Below are 6,363 nucleotides of genomic sequence, written 5' to 3'. Positions count from 1 at the left end.
TTGTTTTCTTTCTAATCCCCACCAGAAAACTCTTATATACATGTAAATCTACTATAAATAACCTAGTTAGAAAAGGTAGTAAGTGTTTAGCATTGGCTGAGGCTCTCATCTGTAGATTTGCTCCTTAATAAATCTGTGCTACACTATCTCTTCTCCAAGGCTTTTGAGTCTGACAACTGATTGGTTTGGTTTGATGTAATCCCATTTATCCAGACTTACTTTGATTTGTTGTGCTTCGTGATCTTTGGAAGTTTTGACCTATGCCAAGGGGCCCTCGTGTTTCCCCTAACCCTTCCTATAACATTTTCAAGGAATCTGGACTTACATTGAGGTCTTCGATCCATTTGGAATTGATTCTGGTGCAGGGGGATATATAAGGATATAACTACAGTTTTCTGTGTACAGCCAATTCTACCAGCACAATTTTTTGAAGAGGCTGTTGAGGAGCTTGAGGCCTGAGTGACTCCATCTTGAGCTAGATGTCATCTTCTGAAGTATGAGTTATGCAGCTGACCATGAGCCCGGCCTGGGAATGAACAGAAGAAGCAATTCCTTGGCAACTAGGAACATAAACTATCCTTGGGGAAACCGCAGGCAGGCAGGTGCTGGAGGGCATGGTGACCCCCGCAGTCAGGCCACAGGTGGTGTTTGTTTAAAAAAGGAACCCTGCAGTTTAGCAAGTGTGTCCTTGAGACTCCCTGTGGTGCAAGCCAACCAGTTTAAAGTACTTCAACCCTCTGATCTAACCAACAACCTGTTTCTGCTTTGTAGTGCGCCAATCATACTATAGAATTGTATTGAGTTTCCCTGCGATGTGTTATAATTTGTTGTAAGATGCTATGATGTATACAAAGTCCCTGCCTTCCTTAAAAATTGTATAAAAAGTACTATAACCCTGGTCTTGGGGCCTCTCAGCGTCATGGGCTGTGGGGGGACCAAGTTCCAGCTTGCAATAAAGACTCCTTTGCTTTTACATTGTTGATGGTCTCTGGTGGTCTTTTGGGTAAGGATTTCCAAATTCAGTTTTACATTTGGTGCATTGGCCGGGAATCCCCCCAAAGCCCACCCAGACGCCTTAACCAAGGAGTCATGAGAAGCCCGGCAAGTAAGTAGAGGCATTGCCATTCTGAAATCATCTGGTATTTGAGTTCCCTGCAGGTTCTGTATTGGGGTTGGCAAGAGGTCTTAGCGGACGTGCTATAAGACAGCCAATGGGGCTGGTGGGAGTTGTCCCTCAGATCTCCTGGGGGGTAAACTATCCACTAGTGCAGAAGCTTGAGTCTGGCACTTTCTTTTTTTTTTTTTTTTTAATTGTATTTTATTTTATTTGAGAACATACTGTACAGAGGGGCTACAATTACATGGGCAGGATAATGCATACATTTCTTACCAAGCATTGCAGCCTCCTCCTTTGTTTACCCTTCACTTCCCTTCCCCGCCTCCCCCTTCCCCCCACCCAATTTTACCCCCCTCCCCCCACCCAATTTTACCCCCCTCCCCCCCCCACACCGACATTGTAAAGCTGGTTTTGACATGACATTTTGTACTTCTCATTGTTGCAACAGGTCCACCTGAATCCTTAAACGACTTGTTTGTCCCCATCTCCTCCACATGTTATACTGACATCAAATATAGTGAAAGCGGGGGTTACACTGTGGGGGAGGGACATACAAAGCAACAAAGAAATAATCTTATAAATGCATTAGAAACACATGCATGAAAGAAACAAAAACATTAAAATACATATTTAAGGGTTCATTTTCCTAACATCACATTATCTGACCTTTTCTGCTTGACTCATACCTATACTAGATATTGCAAATAAGGGAAACCATGGGACCTATGCTTCTTTGGGCCTGGCTTACTTCACTTAATATAATTTTTTCCAAACCTTTCCATTTCCTAACAAATGGGGAAATGTCATTCTTTCTGATGGAGGCATAGAATTCCATTGTGTATATATACCACATTTTCTTGATCCATTCATCTACTGAGGGGCATCTGGGTTGGTTCCATATCTTAGCTATGGTAAATAATGCTGCAATAAACATAGTTGTGCTGGTAGCTTTAGTGTGGTCTTGTTTGTAAACATTTGGGTAAATGCCCAAAAGTGGGATTGCTGGATCATAGGGGAGATCTATGTGAAGTCTTTTGAGGAACCTCCATACTGCTTTCCAAAGTGGTTGAACAAGTTTACATTCCCACCAACAATGAAGTAAGGTTCCTTTCTGTCCACATCCCCTCCAGCATCTGTTGTTATTAGAGTTCTTGATTTTTGCTGTTCTAACTGGAGTGAGGTGATATCTCAATGTTGTTTTGATTTGCATTTCTTTTATGGCTAGGGATGTTGAACATTTCTTCATGTGTCTATTGGCCATCCTTCTTTCTTCTTCAGAGAAGCTTCTCTTTAAGTCTTTCGCCCACTTATTTATTGGGCAGTTGTTTCTTTGAGGATTTGTTGTTGACTGATAGTTTACAGGGTAGGCTATCCACTAGTGCGGGGTCCGGCACTTTCTGACTGATAGTGTACAGGGTAGACTGTCCACTAGTGTGGACATTTGGGCCCATTTGTAGTCCAGCACTTTCTGACTGACAGTCTACAATGCACATGCTGTGAACATGTCTTGACTCAGGGTTCAGTGTTTTGTCTGTGTGTCTTTTGGAATTCTTGGAATGTTTCTCCTCCCAGATTCATCCTGATGCAAGGGCTCAGAGGAGACTGGCTAACACCCCCTTAATATCTGTTTCTCTCTAGCTCCTTCTTTTTTTATGAAACTGCCACTGACCACCTGCAAGTGGCACCAGCAAGATCTTAGCCTCGGGCCTTAGCCCAGGGGGTCTGAGTACAGGGGAGAACCTGTCAGTCTGAGGGGACAGCCACTAGGAACTTCTTTCTCTTGCCCCAAGAGGACTGGGAATTCTCCTCTGTCTTGGAAGGCTCCTGGGTCAATGTTTGCAGGAATCTAAAAGAAAAATCCTCCCGAGGTGAGTAGAGGGGGTCCGAGTCCCCTGGTAAGTGAGTGGTGTTGAGATGTTGCCCCATTCACTGAGACCTGATTTCGTCTTTGTGGCCACTTGTCTGTCTTGTTTACTTTGGTGTGTTTTCTGTTCTATGTTTTCTGAGGTAGGGAAGTTCTGGGTGAGAGTGGCAGGCTCACTCAGCAAACTCTGGATTCAGCTTGAGAACAGCACAGATTTCTGGGGGCCCATTAGTCCCCAACTCAGCCTTTGGTTGTTGTTTTGTCTAGTTCCGTTTTAGAATTGGTACCAGTTTTAAATGTGAATCCTTGGCCCAGCCTCTGGCTGGGCTTGGTCACAGACCTGCTAAGTCTCCCTCCCCCCTTCTTTTGTTACAGCAGCCAAGAGGAGGGGCATGGACAAGCCTCAGGTGCACCTTCTCCTGGTGGAGGCTGCTGGAGAGGTTAGGGTGTAGATAGCAGTGAGCCTGGTCTGGACTTTCAGCTGCTCCAGACAGCTTAACAATTTGTAAAGTGCTTTTGTCAAAATTGGGTAAAAATCAGGCCCATTCAGTTTCAGGTGACCCCCTCACCCAGCCCTCCTCCAACAGAAGGGATTCAAAAGACTGATTAGTGAAATACCTTGCTAAACAAGCAAGCCCTGGAAAAATGAAGCTCAACAAAGGTACTTCGTTTAAAAGAAATATTGTCTTAAAATTTTTTAAAAAACTTTAGAAAATGTACGTACAACTGATTTTGATTTCTTGTGTGCTTTAAGATCTGTGTGTTTTGTATGTGTTTATGAACATGTTCAAGATAAGAGTTGTCAGCATGCTGTAACAATGGGTGAGTTTAAGTTTAAAATTCAAAAGGTTATGAGGTTTGGACATTACCAAAAATTTTAAGGAATCTTCACATTGTTTTTAACGGCTTTTTAAGGATTCTTTAACTTAAAAATTAGAAAATCTGGTGTTGAGTTCTAATTTTATTCCCTTGTGGTCAGAGAGAATGCAAGGTTTCTGAATTTGGACAAGTTTGCTTTGTGGCCTAAAATGTGGTCTATTTTAGAAAATGTTCCATGTGCTGTTGAGAAAAACGTGTATTCTTGTGGAGAGCTGCGGGAGCCACGACCAAAGACGGCCAGGCAGTAAGGCGTGGCCGCAAAAGCAACATTGTAGCTCCTTGGTAAGATGGCGCTGGCTCCCGCCTTCTGTCTTCCGGGTGACAAGTGCTCTCTGTAAAAACAACTCCTTATATGGCTATGACTTGGCTCCTAGTTTGCTTCCGTGTTTCCGACCCTATCGGTATATGCCACGTGGTGCTTCAGGATTTGCCATCCAGGAGACTTATAACCAGAGCGCGGGGGCGGGGGGGGGGGGGGGGACAGAGAAGCAGGAAGAAGCGGGCAGAAGAAGCAGGAGAGAAGATGTTGTAAAAGGTCCTGAATAAACTGCATTGAGAAGAATCCCGGGTCGCGTCTTCCTTGCTGGTCGAGGTGGTCGCGACATATTCTTATGCTGCTGGGTGAAATTTTCGGCAGATGTCTGTTAAATCTAGTTGATCTTTGCAGTTGTTTAGATCTGCGGTTTCTTTGTTGAGTTTTTTCTGAGTTGATCTATCTAGTTGGGAAAGTGGTGTGTTAAAATCCCCAACAATTAATGTCTTTGGATCTATGTAGGATTTGAAGGAAAGTAGTGTTTCTTGGATAAATTTGGGTGCTCCGTTGTTTGGTGAATAGATATTTAGAATTGTAATATCCTCCTGAAGGAGAGATCCCTCAATTAGTATGTAGTGACATTCTTTGTCTCTTCTCACGAATTTTAATTTGAAGTCTATTTTATCTGATATTAGGATTGCAATTCCCGCCTGTTTATGGGGGCCATATCACCTTGCACCAGAATCAACTCCAAATGGATCAAAGACCTCGAGTCAAAGCAGACACTCTGAAAACATTACAGGATGCAATAGGAGAAATGCTAGGTCTCCTTGGCACAGGCTGAAAATTTTTTAATAGAGACCCAGAAACACAACAAATCAAAGAAAGGTTGGACAAATGAGATTGCATGAAGTTAGAGAGCTTCTGCATGGCAAAGGACATAGCTAGCAAGATCAATAGAAAGCCTACGGATTGGGAGATCTTCACTAGCCATACAATGGACAAGGGTCTCATATGTAATATATACATAGAACTCAAAAAATTAAATCCCTCGACAACAAATCCTCAAAGAAACAACTGCCCAATAACTAAGTGGGCTAAAGACTTAAAGAGAAACTTCTCTGAAGAGGAAAGAAGGATGGCCAATCAACACATGAAGAAATGCTCAACCTCTCTAGCCATAAAAGAAATGCAAATCAAAACAACATTGAGATACCACCTCACTCCAGTTAGAATGGCTGAAATCAAGAACTCTAAAAACAACAGATGCTGGAGGGGATGTGGACAGAAGGGAACCTTACTGCATTGTTGGTGGTCATGTAAAGTTGTTCAACCACTTTGGAAAGTAGTATGGAGGTTCGTCAAAAGACTCCACATAGAGCTCCCATATGACCCAGCAATCACACTTTTGGGCATTTACCGAAATGATCACAAACAAGACCACCAGCACGACTATGTTTATTGGAGCACTATTTACTATAGCTAAGTTATGGAACCAACCCAGATGCCCCTCAGTAGATGAATGGGTCAAGAAAATGTGGTATATATACACAATGGAATTCTATGACTCCATCAGAAAGAATGACATTGCCCCATTTGTTAGGAAGTTGAAAGACTTGGAAAAAATTATATTAAGTGAAGTAAGCTAAGCCCAAAGAAACATAGGTCCCATGGTTTCCCTTATTTGCAATATCTAGTATATGTCTGAGTCAAGCAGAAAAGGTCAGATCAGGTGATGTTAGGAAAATGAACTCTAAGATATGTATTCAAATGTGTTTTTTTCTTTCATGCATTTGTTTCTAATGCATTTATAAGATTATTTCTTTGTTGCTTTGTATGTCCCTCCCCCACAGTATAACCCCTGCTTTCACTGTATTTGATGTCGGTATAATTTGTGGAGGGGAAGGGGAAAAACAAGTCGTTTAAATAAGGATACAGGTGGACCCGTTGCAACAATGAAAATTACAAGTTTTCATGTGGAAAACCAACTTTACAACTTTGTTGAGGGGGGGAGGGGCGGGAAGGATTGGGTGGGGGGGTGGGGGGAGGCTGGGAAGGGATGGAAAGGGGAAACAAAGGAGGAGGCTACAATGCTTGATAAGAAATGTACTCATTATCTTGCCCATCTAATTGTAACCCCTCTGTACAGTATTTTCACAATAAAAATAAATAAAAATTAAAAAATTAGAAATCTGGTATTTTAAAATCTAATATTTTAAAATGCATAAGGCTGTTTATACTGTAATCAAG

The 6,363-nt window shown here is 42.3% G+C and overlaps 1 long non-coding RNA gene across 1 annotated transcript; it reads left to right on the top strand.

Moving 5' to 3' along the window:
* The first annotated feature begins 2,864 nt into the window (after positions 1-2,864).
* On the top strand, positions 2,865-6,110 carry LOC138821865 (uncharacterized). Its single transcript, XR_011370243.1, has 4 exons — positions 2,865-2,985; positions 3,357-3,642; positions 4,026-4,142; positions 4,809-6,110. It is a non-coding gene; the product is annotated as an uncharacterized lncRNA (long non-coding RNA).
* The last annotated feature ends 253 nt before the right edge of the window (positions 6,111-6,363 follow it).

Source organism: Dipodomys merriami, unplaced genomic scaffold, assembly GCF_024711535.1.
Source record: "Dipodomys merriami isolate MVZ:Mamm:240054 unplaced genomic scaffold, mDipMer1.0.p SCAF_944, whole genome shotgun sequence".
Taxonomy (NCBI): Eukaryota; Metazoa; Chordata; class Mammalia; order Rodentia; family Heteromyidae; genus Dipodomys; species Dipodomys merriami.
Note: the sequence above shows the minus strand (reverse complement) of the source record. Positions and strands in the feature narration are given on the sequence as shown.